Consider the following 13148-nt stretch of genomic DNA (forward strand, 5'->3'; position numbering starts at 1 on the left):
AACATCTCTCCCCACACAAAACCATCAGGCAATGCCATGGCTCCACTTGAGGCAAGAATAAAACATGACATGATAGTGGAACCATGACAAAACAACTTCTCATCACACGTGCCAACACATAGTGTATTTAAACCTCACTTATACTACAAGTTTAATGAAGTAATAAGACAAGCATTTAAGAGGGGTAAGTCATATGGGAAAGTTGTCAAACGAGCTCGGTAACAAGATTTTGAGTCAAAAGTCATTTGCAAAAATCAGGTTTTTTTAAAAGCATGATTTGTTTACAGATAATACATATATTTGGTAGAGGAGTCCAAACCATAAGCAAGTTTTTTATCATTTCAAATATTGGTTTTCATAAATCATTTTGCACATCATATTATTCTTTCACTGAACTGAAAAGCCATCAAACAGCCTTATAGGTTCTCTTATAGGCAATGTGCTTGTTGCACTATTGGGGCATGTTGTCAGTGAAGGTCAGGGTGTGTTCAATAAACACTCCTTATAACTGTCATGAATCCAATAGTCGTGTATGTGTCTTTACGTAAATTGTCTTTTATAAATGCACCAACAAATTCAGTTTCCGTTTTATAACTGGTTAGATAAACCGGTTCGTACATAGAAATAATATAAAAAAGATATATAACCAATGCCTGGCGATGGACATACACTAAGCGCAGTAAATTGAGCATTCATCCTCCCATCCAGTGACTTAATCGCACGCGCGCATCCCACGTCGGCTTTGACAGGCACAGGCACATTGAACGTACACTGCTCGCGAACGGAAGCGCGTGAAGATCGTCTGCACCTTCTCCACCTTGCCAAAAGGAGACATAAACAAGCGTATTTCGAAATATAGTTGTAGTGCTGCTTTCTGAACGGATCTCGTCTTTCAGTTCACATATTCACAGAGACTGGAAGCACCAGCGCAAGCAGAGCACCGGGACAGATAGATATTCTGGCTCATTTCCACTGACCTTATGGGTCGTGCACACAAACCCAAAACGACACGACACTCGTGTTCTTACCGATCACGAGTTTGAAAAGGAGATCCTTTTGTGTCTATCTGCCGCCCACGTGGAAAAAAGTGGATCCGTATTTGAGGTGAGAACGGGATATGCTCTTTCCTGCTTTTGTTTCATTGTTTACATTGTTGCCTTTATGTTGCTATAATAGTGTGACTGCGCGCTGTATTGTGATAACGGAGTGCGCGTTATCAGTCCGCGGGATGCTGATGATGAACTTTGCGAGGATTATTTTGTGATGTCCGTATAAGTTGTCTTCTCATATTTGACACCAGCGTTAGAATAACGGTTTCCAAACTGCCACATAATATCAGGGGATGTACCATAGACGATGTGGGTACTTATTTCACCCATTTTCTTTTGTCAATGCTGTACTGTCTCTTTTTTAGCAGCCGTTCAGTAGGCTAAACACATTTTTTAGTGATCGGAATCAAAATATTTAATTTATATACTACAGAATGGACGGACAGCGACTGGGCGAGGAATAAATGAACAAAATGACAGCCGTTTTGAAAAATTCAGAATACGTCACCTTGTATACGTTATTGCGTGAATTAAGTGAAAATGGAAGCCGAAAATAAGTTTGTTAGATTTAATATAAGGGAATTATTAAAAAATGCATTATAGATGAGCGGATAGCTTGTGCTATAGGGAAACCCCAAACATGGCCTTAGTTTCTCTAAATAAACGGGGCAAATTCTGTAGAAAATCAATGTTAATGTTTATTTCCACAGAAATTAATTTGTAGAAATTTCTGATTTATATTCAATGCTGTCGTGGTCCATTTCACTTTCATCCATGCAAGTGTTTAGGGTGTAGTATGGAGTTTTTTTTGAGCGAACCATTGAGATCTGGGAAATTTCCCATTGCCACACAAACACATTATATCTCCATATTTGTGTTCTCTGTGGTAAATGAGTGTGTTTGGATCCAGTTAAGACAGCAGACTGTATGTGTCTTGAATAATTATCTCTTTCTACCTACATTCTGTCATATCAACGCCTTTCTTTATCTGCTCTTTGTATTGTCAATACGGGTATAACCAATAAGGCCTAAATAACTGATGTTAACACATTGAATAAGAATATATTTTCTGATGACATGTGCAATACAAATCCCATGATTCAGATGAGGTCAGTGCTGATGTTTTTTCACAAACTGAATTATAGTTCATCTGAAGAGATGTCTTTTGATACTGTTCTCATTCGCTTTGTTTCATTCTAAATGCTATTTGTTGACATTTTTTGGTCCAATAAATATTTTATTTAGGCCCTTATAAACCCATATCTGGGCAGGTAGATGTTCCTTTCAACATAGTTTTTTAATATTTAATAGAATATGAAAGAGCTCTAAACAGTTTTAGCTGATGTTTCACGCAGTTTAATCTCCATTTTAATCTCCTGCTATAGAAAAACAGTTATTACTGTGCATTATGTGACTTATTGCAATCCATTGATGGAAACGATTCAATATCTGACATGTCCAGAAAATGAGTGTGTGAGGGAGAGCATGTGTTTTCCTTTATCTTCCTAACACTAAGAGAGTTGGCTATTTTCCTGTTTTGATGCTTAGCTCATGATTGCTTGTTCTGCGGAGACATGCATGTTTGCTGCCATCATCTGATAGACCATCAATCAGACTTTGGATGAGCAGATGGAACTTCAGTGACAAGGGGATGAGAGGTCTGCCTGATGAATGTCATTCGCGGTCCGCGGATAACACGTTCACCTCCTATCTTGCAAGAATGTGGGATTTTCGTGTGTGTTTGCGTTGTGGCATTCTAATTTCACAGAATGTGTGTTGTTTGAGGTCTGTGTACGAGAGGCTTGTTGTGCTTGCTTTCGTAAGAGGGTACCATGCAGATTTTCTCATTGTTTTTTTGGGGGGATGTATTGGAGATTCTTCCTGAAGAAGTTTTCTTGAGAACCTGGAGTATGGAGTGGTTTTGTGGATTGTATGGCAAAATGAGAACGTGGACACGTCAAAAAGTATAAGACAAGTTGGTTGGAGAGACTTCAGGACAGATCCAAAAAGTTGATGGTCCAGAAGATCCAGGGCAAATTGTCATTGGCTAAGTGGCATTCAAATGATGATGTGTAGTTGAAGCATCTCAAGGACGAATTTATCCACAGAACTGGTGTTTAACTTTGCACTTGCCATATCAGCTTTTCAATCTCAGTATAGTACACAGGGACACAAAGGGAAACACATTTAACCATTGGACCAGAACTGTTGCAACTATTTAGAAGATGAAGGTTTTTGGCAGTGTTAACAAAATGCAGTACGCCAGAGTTTACAGTCATTACACACGTCAGGTGATAAAAGTGATAATCTCTTCCTTGATAATTTGTATGAGCAGTCACCATAAGAAAAAAAGAGACAGGCGGATCGTTTCGCTCATTCGCTTGGTTGGATCTGCACCTTGTAACTGCACACTATCTATAGGAAACATCAACCATCTTTCATTTGCCTCTGTTATTGTGTCATGTTTTTCAGCGGTGTTACCTTCATTGTGGACAGACAGATTGCATGTGCTGAAATCCTATTGCATCACGCCTGGTTAAGACCGTTTGTGTCAGGGTGACGATTGGTGGGTAGGAATATCCTCAAACATGATTGATTATCCGTTTACATATGTGTCACGCAGCAAAGAGACTCGATTCTTAAATTTGCCAAAGAGGGTGTGTTTTTCTTAGCTTAAATGAGAGCAGTTTACATTATAAACGGTTGTAACTTCAGGCATTTTAAAATGTTGACAGTCCTCCCTCATTAAATTATGAATTTATCTTTGCCTTTATCTTATTGTAAGACTTGTTGTTTAGGATGAACTTTTGCACAGTGAGGCCCTTTCTGAATGTACGACTGACATTTAGAGGCCCTTTAACATTAATGTTTTGTGATTAGGGGCCCTGAAAGGCCATTTCAAATTAATTAGGCCATCGGTGGCCAGCATGGGAGAAATTCACTTCGAACAACAAATTTTATGGTTAGGCTAGCCTTGAAGGTACTCTATGCAAAATTGTATAATGCTCAAACTGGTCGTAATCTTTATGTGGTAATTATGCAAGGTCTTTTGTGATACAATCTACAATAAGCCAGCTAGTAGGCTTATTATGGGAGAGCTTATTTTCATTAAAGGTCCAGCGTGTAATTTTTTGGAGGATCTATTCTTGACAGAAATGCAATTATAATATACATAACTTTGTCTTCAAAGGAGCAAAAAGACATTACATAATGAAGCGTTATGTTTTTACTACCTTAGAATTAGCTATTTCTATCTACATGCACCGCGGGTTCCCCGTGCTATGAATTCAACATGTTGTTACAACAGTAGCCCTAAACAGACAAACTGCTCTACTGAGCGTGTTTCGTAAATATGTTATCTCCTTTGGCAAAGTAGCGAAAACGTGAAGACATCCTTGTCCATTGTCAGCTACCATAGTGCTTCGAAAGGGAAAGGTGGATTGAGCCATTGGTTGCAATTTGTAACCCCACCACTAGAAGCCACTTAAGTATGATTGCTGATCTCAGAACTACTGAGCTACATGGTTACATTTGCGAAAGCATTTTTAAACACTATCCTTTAATACTTAAGTGATTTGCCAGAGCCTAAGGGTTAAATAAGTGCTTTGTGTCCTATGGAAACATGTTAAGCTTGCAAGTAAAAAGGGGAAGGAAGAGGCCATTAACCAATACTGGTGTGAAAAGTTTCATGGTTGTGGTTGGTGCTTTTAGTGCAAACAACATTGTATAAAGAATATTTTGTCGACAAGCTGTGTACTTAGATACAGTATTTGCGCAGAGCATTATAATGACCAATTAATCATGGCCTCTGACAAAACATTACCACACTTATTTACTGCACGATAAACAAAGTTCTCTTTTGAGCTCGGAGCTGTTTGTTTCTATTTTCAGGTTCTTCCTGAATCTTGAAGACTAAAAGGGCTGTCTTATTGAAACGATTATACAAACATTTAAAAAGTTTCTGGTTATTTCCTTGTTAGATCTACCGTTAACGTGTCCAGCACTGGTAAGTTTGTTTCATATAGGTGTTATTCTGAGAAAACAACAACTGTCACACTTCGTCATGTTGGTGCAACTGTTATTTTTCTTCTTTTTATAGATGTTGTGTATTAGCCAGAAGATCAAATGTTTCAATTATGGCAGCCTTCCACTCTGTGCCTTTATGGAACAAGGTTCAATAAATCCATAATGATAACAAAGGAGTATTGTTTTTCCACTTCTGATGATATAAGTAGATGAGATGTGACTACTATTTGGCAAATTTTCGGCTGCTTTAGTGGCATTTTCATTAGTTGAGACAAATTGCTCTCATTTTATTTGCTTATTGGATTCCTTATGCGATTGTAGCTTTTGGGAAATATGAAACTCATTTAATATTTTGCCTGGACTGGTGTGTTTTATTGGAACTGAATTGCAGAGTAATGTTCTAGCTCAGCATTGATTTACGATAGTATGCTTGATTTATACAATTGTGTATGCTAAATGTATGCTAAGATCCACTGGAATTGTGAAGGTTATGGACTGAGTACATTTGCATGTATTTGCATGTCGTAAGTCAGGTTAACATTTACATGTTGCAATATTTGTATTTCTGTTATATAGTTTGTAATGTTTTTAGGTCAAGATAAACCTTATTTTGTCCTCTTTTTTTGTTCAATATCGGTGTTGTATCTGAAATAACATTTCATTTGTTTCATTTGTCACTCAATGCAACTATTTAACATAGTGCAGCATTTGTGGCTAATTCATTTTAATTACTGTGATGATTTACGCTTATTAAAGTATGATTTTTTGGTGGTATATCTGGTTTATACAAAAAATGTTTAATGGGTCGTGTAACTTTTAAACAACTTGCATTTAAGTTTAGCCAAGTAACGTTCTTCTTCTGGTAACCCAAAATAATGCTGGCTAGACATACTTTTAACTTGCTAGCTAATGTAATTTACTTGTGTTTTCTTTTGCTTGTTATCAGAAATAATATACAGGGACTCTATTCTTTGGGGATGTGTACCGGAAGTTTAGGTGTGGGCCACAAAAGTAATGTTTGTTTATGTTGAATCTTAGAAACCATCAATAGAGAAGACTGGAAAAATTATGAAATCTTGTTTTTGTAACATGAATTAATTTACATAAAACACCTCTGCAGGCCAAAACTACAGTCTCACAAGTAGATCCACACTGGTGGTGTCAACATAAAGCTCTGCAGATTTAAACAGAACTAGAACACAGGTCATTCACACGTCCCCCACATTGCGTGTTTGTTTATAAAAATTTGTTTTATTGATTATTTAGCTGTTGCATAGCTTTCAAGTTACTGATCCAGCTTTAGTGGGTTTAATTTAACAAGTTCAATCATACAGTATTTAAATCCATTTCGCCTGGATTCCCACTATGATGCAGAAAAAAGGAAATCCATCTCTGGCTGCGCAAGTTCCTCTAAATTACTCACTGAAAGTCATGTGGATTATTGTTCAGTAGTGTTGCTTTTATGGGGGGGGGGCTTTGTGTTTGTGTCAAGATCACTGCAGTTCGTAATTGTACAGTATGACATGCATCAGATAAAGTTTTTTTTTTTTAAACAATGTACTTCGCCAGCATGACCTTAGTTAGTCAACTTGCCTTTAACAATGACAGTATAAAGCTGTTTTTGAGAGCTATTGTAGGGAGGATTTGTCTCTTCAGTCTGATCACATCTGCACAGGCAGTACTAGCTGTTCTTATTTATTATGCAGCTGTTTGCTGACAGCACTTTAACATGTAAACAGCAGTATTCATGGCGGTGTCACAGCTATTGGATTGAGATATCACTTAAAAAATGACAATAATATCCCAGGTCCACAGTTTTTGCTTAAAGTCGTCTTTGTTAGAAAATCAAATACTGAGGGAAGCATGCTGTCACACTAATCCATATCCACATGCCTTTCTTTCTTTCAAACGTCTGAACTTTCATGTAAATACAATTTATTTAAATATTTTAAAAGCCAACAGGTGAAGAAGCCGAAGTGGCTGTCTGTGGTGAATTCGCAGTTAAATGGCAGCCGTGATTGGATAAAATCCTACCATGTTCTGTTGTTAAAGAGGATCTGTTGTTAAATCGATCAGATCTTGAGAAGATGCGTGACGTGTAAACATGATTTGGATGACTAACAAAACCCAAAGTTTATGCAACAAGCTTATTGATCATCAAGAAAATGGAAGGCTTAGACCACATAATGTAGTCTGTGGTAGCTGTGTCATATTTTACTCAGTGGTGAATTATAGGTGTACTGTACTGTGTGAGTGTTTGCGTGTGTGTGTGGAGAAAAGGAAACCTGTTTTTTCCACAGGGTGTCTGGAAGGAGCTAATACATCACGCTGAGAGGCTGGCCAAGCTGCTCTGTTTGATGCCTGCATGTGTGGCTTCAGAGAATTTATTTGCCTTCAGCTCTGTTATTATAACCGTTATTATTACACAGCTCTGTGGAATACTTGATTCTGATTGGCCCATTGCGGGATATATAGAATATCTGGAATGATGACAGCTCAGCCTATGTCAGGGTCTCTCTACAAACCCAATTATGAAATCTATGAAATCTGCAACTTTGGTCGAAGCATTGACGTTTTTTCCTCTGAAACAGGAAATTAAGGCGGGGCATTTTGAGTGGCTCCCGCCCTTTAAAAATTGTCAGTAGCAGGACACTAGATTCTCTAGATTTAAAGATCGGCTCTTTAAATCTGGAGAATCTATTGTCCTTTGCGGATTGCGAGCCATTGGTTCCTGACTGATGCTGTACGCTGTCCCATGCGCACGCTTGAAAAGGTAACTTTACTTCATCCATATAACTGTATTTACGAAGCAGAACTATAAGAGCTTTTCATCACGTTGCCTAGCATTTCACTGTAGAAATATTTCATATACTGTATATATACAAGCTACTTCAATGCATTAATACTTTATAGGAAGTTTAACTTTTGCATTTGAGGTAAAACTTTAAAAGATGAACCACTATAGTCTACCTATTGTATTTGTTGTAAAAAATTCTCACTGAATGTTAACTATAGGTTTACCATGAAAAATGTAATAATTTTTAAATAAAAAATAAAAGTCCTAAATATTACCTTACCTAAATAATTAAACTTTTTCGGTCGGAACCTATTAAGTGATGTATTACTTTTAGTCGTCATTTAGAATCATAAGAGAATCGTAACCTCTATTTGAAACAAATTAATCGTGATTCTCAATTTATCCAGAATCATGCATCTCTAATGTTCATACTAAAGGCCAAAAAACTTTAATACTGACATTAAATATTTTCAAACAGTACACTGTAAAAAACATGTGAAATTTACAGTAATTCCCTGTGTTCATGCACTGGAAATAACATATTGGGGGTCACAGAACATTAAAGTATATTCAGTGAGAAATTACAAAACTGATCAGATATTGTGAAAATCACATTAGAGGAAATTTTCTCAAATAAATCATATATTGATTTGTCATGAGGTTTTGTTTACAAGAAGCAAAAATGCATGGCATGCCATTGACACAGGCTTATGATGTAGGCTACTGGTGGTTCTAAATTGTGGCCCACGACGTCAACTTCCTGCAGCCTTAACCCTGATCAAACTCACCTGTTTGTAACTCTCTAGTAATGACTTAAACGTCATGCAGCGCTGCGCACATCCGATCAGAGAAATTACATCAAAATGGGACAGGGGAATCTGAGTGCAGCTTGTTCCGTAACTATTACAATCGCTCTCACGGTACTTTGATGTCACACGCCATCCGGGAGCAGCGCAGCTGTCAAGTAATCAAGTAATTTAATTTGTGAAATTATAATAATTCTACAAACTCTGTAAAAATACTCTTTCTGTGACATCGGTTTGGAGTTGCCACAGGGTCATGGAAAAGAAACCAGCATTGGGAATTTTTCATTGGGAACCTTCAAAGTGCATTGCTGTCATTGAAAACCAGTGTGCAATCTGCTAAAACAGAGAACTGGCCGTCATATAACTACAAATATACAAACCTGTATGTGACTATAAGAAAAATGCAAACTATGCAAAAAAGCTCAAAGTTAAACCGAATTAAAAAGTGCCTTTAAAATCCATCACTTGTAGTGAAAAATGTTGAAGCGCCCGTGGCCTCAAGCTTATTAATTTGTGACAGCCAGTTTGATAAACAGCCTACTGAACGCTGGCTGAACTTATTATGCACACTAGTTTTTTAAAAGAAAACGCAGTTCTTTCAGGTTGTGAAAATATTTTGTACTTATTATTTAAGTGTATAAATGTTTGTCTGACCTCTAATCATATGCTCGGTGTGACATTGTCCCTTTAACAGAGAAAGGCTGGCCAGATGTTGAATTCCTCATCGCGAACTATTCCACGACATCACTGTGTCATTTTCTTCCACGAGTCAACAGCTTGGCATTCTGTTCCCCAGGTGTGCCTTCTGTGTCATTGTAAGAGCACTGTGGAAATTGTGTCTTGTTCTGTTGCATATTTCATGATTGTTTCGGACAATGGAAGAATGGGCTTGCACCATCTGCCATACTCCAGTACATGAAACGTCAATAAGTTTAATAGAAAACAGGGTTAGAAAAGCACATGTGATGAGAAACGATAATACATAGGCGGATGTTAAGAACAAGGTGGATACAGTGAAATTGATTGAAGACGGAAAATTATACTAGGGAGCATTTTCCGCATTTTCCGTTTGTATTCACAATGTAATTATTTGGAAAGCGTATAGTTTCAAGGACCTTCCCCACTGGTGGTTTCTAATAGGTGTAGCAGCTGGCTCAATGGTAATGATCTCTGAATATTTGTTGCGGAACAAGCATTGCTCCAGGAACTGGCTGTTTGCAGAGCCTTTGCTTTTACGTATCTTCACATTCACAGCGAATAATGAGAGAAAGAGACGGACGGAGACAGGAAGAGTGGGAGGATAAGAGAGGGAATTTGTGATGGAAACAATGGAAGCAAGTGGGAGAGAGCGCACAAAATGGCCAGACGAAAAACAAGGCAGTTGCATTGCCGCCGAAAGGTATGAAAGAACCACGTGTCAGAATTGGGAGATTTGGAGAATAATAGAAAGGAATCACTTACAGATATGTTTTCACTGTGGGGTGTAAACCTAGAAATCGTCTCCTGTGGGATTTCTTCTTGCTATTTTTTTTGACTATGGCCTCCCAATACTAAATTCACATATGTTTCTCTGGAATATCTGAGATGCCTATATGATCTGATATATAGATGTACTCATAGATCATGAATATGTGGGATATTGATCAAACATTTATTCATTAATCAAACAAATTGAATTATGCAAATGAACATTCATCCGCCTCAAACCATCCAATATGTACAATTCGGCAATACGGATTTTTACAACCAACCGAAGCTGAGTACAGTGTTTCCTACAGGAGTTTCGTAATGTCATTGTGTCGTATTTGCATTGGCACTCCAGATCCGTTTAGCGTCTATTCTTTGAACATTGTATATTTTATTGTAGCTTCTTGCCTAATAAAGCCATTCTGTATATGTTTTCTGTTTCTCTTGTCAGTGCTGATTTATAACCACAACATGGTCTGTGTTGACTGTGAATAAAAGACACTTTGCCTAAACAACGCATAAAACAATGTAGTGATTTTGTTTTATGAGAAGTGTAAAGTGTATTTTGTTTGTTTTAAAACTACAGCGTTGAGATTGTATGTATTTCTGTTATCAATAATTTAATGGAACAATTCACCCAAAAAGAAAATTCTGTCATCATTTACACACCCTCAAGTTGTTCCAAATCTACACAAATGTCTTTGTTTTGATGAACACAGAGAAAGATATTTGAAAGAATGCTTGTAACCAAACATTTCCACAACGTTGATTTCCATAGTAGGAAAAATTGCAATTGTATTCAAAAGTGCCCCAGACCTGTTTTCTTTCATTCTTCAAAATATCTTCTTTTGTGTTCAACACAAAGACATTTATAAAGCAATTTTTCCTACTATAGAATTCAGCGGTGGCCAGGAACAGTTACAAGCATTCTTCCAAATATCTTTCTCTGTATTCATCAGAACAAAGACATTTATACAGATTTGGAACAACTTAAGGGTGAGTAAAAGAAAACTAAATTCAATTTTGCGGTGAACTGTTCCTTTAACTTGACACGTTTAAAAACGTGTTGTGAATAAGAACATTAACAGTAAGTGATTCAGTGACCTTGTTATTCATCAAGCCCATCAAATAAAATATTGTTTTAATACATGAACGTGTTCTGTGTTAACAAGCCCAATTAATTTGATTCATTAATCAGCATATCATGTCATTCATTTGTTCAGTGCTAGCTGTTTGAAAGGCGGATTATCTTATTTCTTTCACACAATAGGTGAGGGATGCTTGTTATTTTATATTGTTTACTTATTCTTGAATTCAGTTTGTTCTTGTGGGATGGTCTTTTTCTCTTGCTATTGATAGAACTGTTGATTGGTACAGTAAATGTTTATGTGGTGTTGATATACTGTCACTCATCTGTTAAGCCTTAGTATTGAATGTAAAGACATTGACAACATTGGTTACTGTAGTAGAGTAGGCGGGGCGAGACCGTGGTTCGAGTCCGGTGAGTAATTGTGAATTAGCGCCAGCTGTGCGCACACCGGCCTCGAATCACGTAGGAGATGGGAGCATATAAAAGGAACGAGCGACCGGACCGTCGAAGAGAGAGGACCGGGCCCGAACTTGTGTTATGTTTGTATTTATATTATGTTTTGTTCGCCGGCGGTCGCCGGCTGTTATATTACTATAATATATATTATTAAATATTTAAATGTTTGCCGGTTCCCGCCTCCTTCCTTCCCTTTTATGGAGATTTGTTACAGTTACTCTCTTGGTTTTTACAAGGTATGGGGAAAAGACAAGTCAATCTTATTATCTGTACTTACTGACTTCAACCCTCATGTAAGTCTAAACATGTATGACTTTATTATTTGATATTTTGATGAACATTGGTAACCAAAAACATCTATACTTCTATTGAGGACACAAAAGCATCTACCACTTAGTTTCAAAGAATAGAAAAACTCATATAACCTGTATGAATGACATGAGGGTGAATAAATGACAACTCCTTTTTCAGTTGAATTCAGTCTTACATTCATTACATCTTAAACTTCATTATATCTTAAACCTGTATTGGGATTTATCTCATTTTGTTTATTTAAATGCAAAACTGAAAGCAATCTGTCACACCATATGCTCATTTTGATGTTCAGCTCATAATGCTGGACATTTAAAGCACAGAGCCCTGTCAACCACCCACAAACACATGCCTACAACACACACGCATGGATAAATATATACGCACAAAGTTTATGTAATGTATGCATTTCTCATTTAATCTTTTTTTTGATGGGTGGGGCTGAGATGGCAAGAGCTTTATGACAGCAGCCATAATTCTTTCATTCAGCTTAGCAGCTTGGTTCCGTTTCAACACATAAAAGCTTTGTTCTTTGAAATCAGCCTTCGCTTCAGCTTCATCCGCTGTGAATTAACATAAAAAAAACCTAAATAAAATGTTAATTTCTTAACTCTTCTAACTGGATTTTTCTCCTTTTATAGAAAGTCCTCTGATTGAGTTTTATTGGGACGACCATGTTGACAATAACAGCATATGCTGGTTTGGAGGTTTTTGAAGCATGGCTGGTTTGTGCTGGTTAAGATGGTCATGAGCTGGTCCTAAAACGGCCATGAGTTGGTTTAGGACCATCTTAAACCAGCTCAGGACCAGCATAAATCAGCACATGACCAGCTTAAACCAGCACAAACCAGCTACCGTGCTTCAAAACATACCTTTCAGCATATTCTGTTTTTTTTCAACAGAGTAGAAACATGATGTACTAGGTACTAGTACTAGGTCTGTCAATATGAGATATTTCAGTCTTCCTCTTTAAACGTGTTTTAGGCATTAACATAACCTTTGTCTTCAATATAACCTATAACAGTAGATATCAATATTTTTTTAAATATACGTATATATAAAGTATATATATGTATTATTTTTCCCCTGAAATGAAAGCATATGTAAATGTAATTAAAACGCTGTATTAAACCATCATGCATGTG

The 13148-nt window shown here is 37.0% G+C and overlaps 1 protein-coding gene across 1 annotated transcript in view; it reads left to right on the forward strand.

Annotated features, from left to right (window-relative positions):
• The first annotated feature begins 789 nt into the window (after positions 1 to 789).
• Positions 790 to 13148, forward strand: part of pde4ba (phosphodiesterase 4B, cAMP-specific a) — a 136479-nt gene continuing 124120 nt past the window's right edge. The window contains exon 1 of the mRNA XM_056749795.1: positions 790 to 1104. The gene's annotated coding sequence lies outside the window, so the exon portion shown is untranslated. The remainder of the gene's footprint in view (positions 1105 to 13148) is intronic.

The sequence above is a fragment of the Triplophysa dalaica genome, chromosome 6 (assembly GCF_015846415.1).
Source record: "Triplophysa dalaica isolate WHDGS20190420 chromosome 6, ASM1584641v1, whole genome shotgun sequence".
NCBI lineage: Eukaryota > Metazoa > Chordata > Actinopteri > Cypriniformes > Nemacheilidae > Triplophysa > Triplophysa dalaica.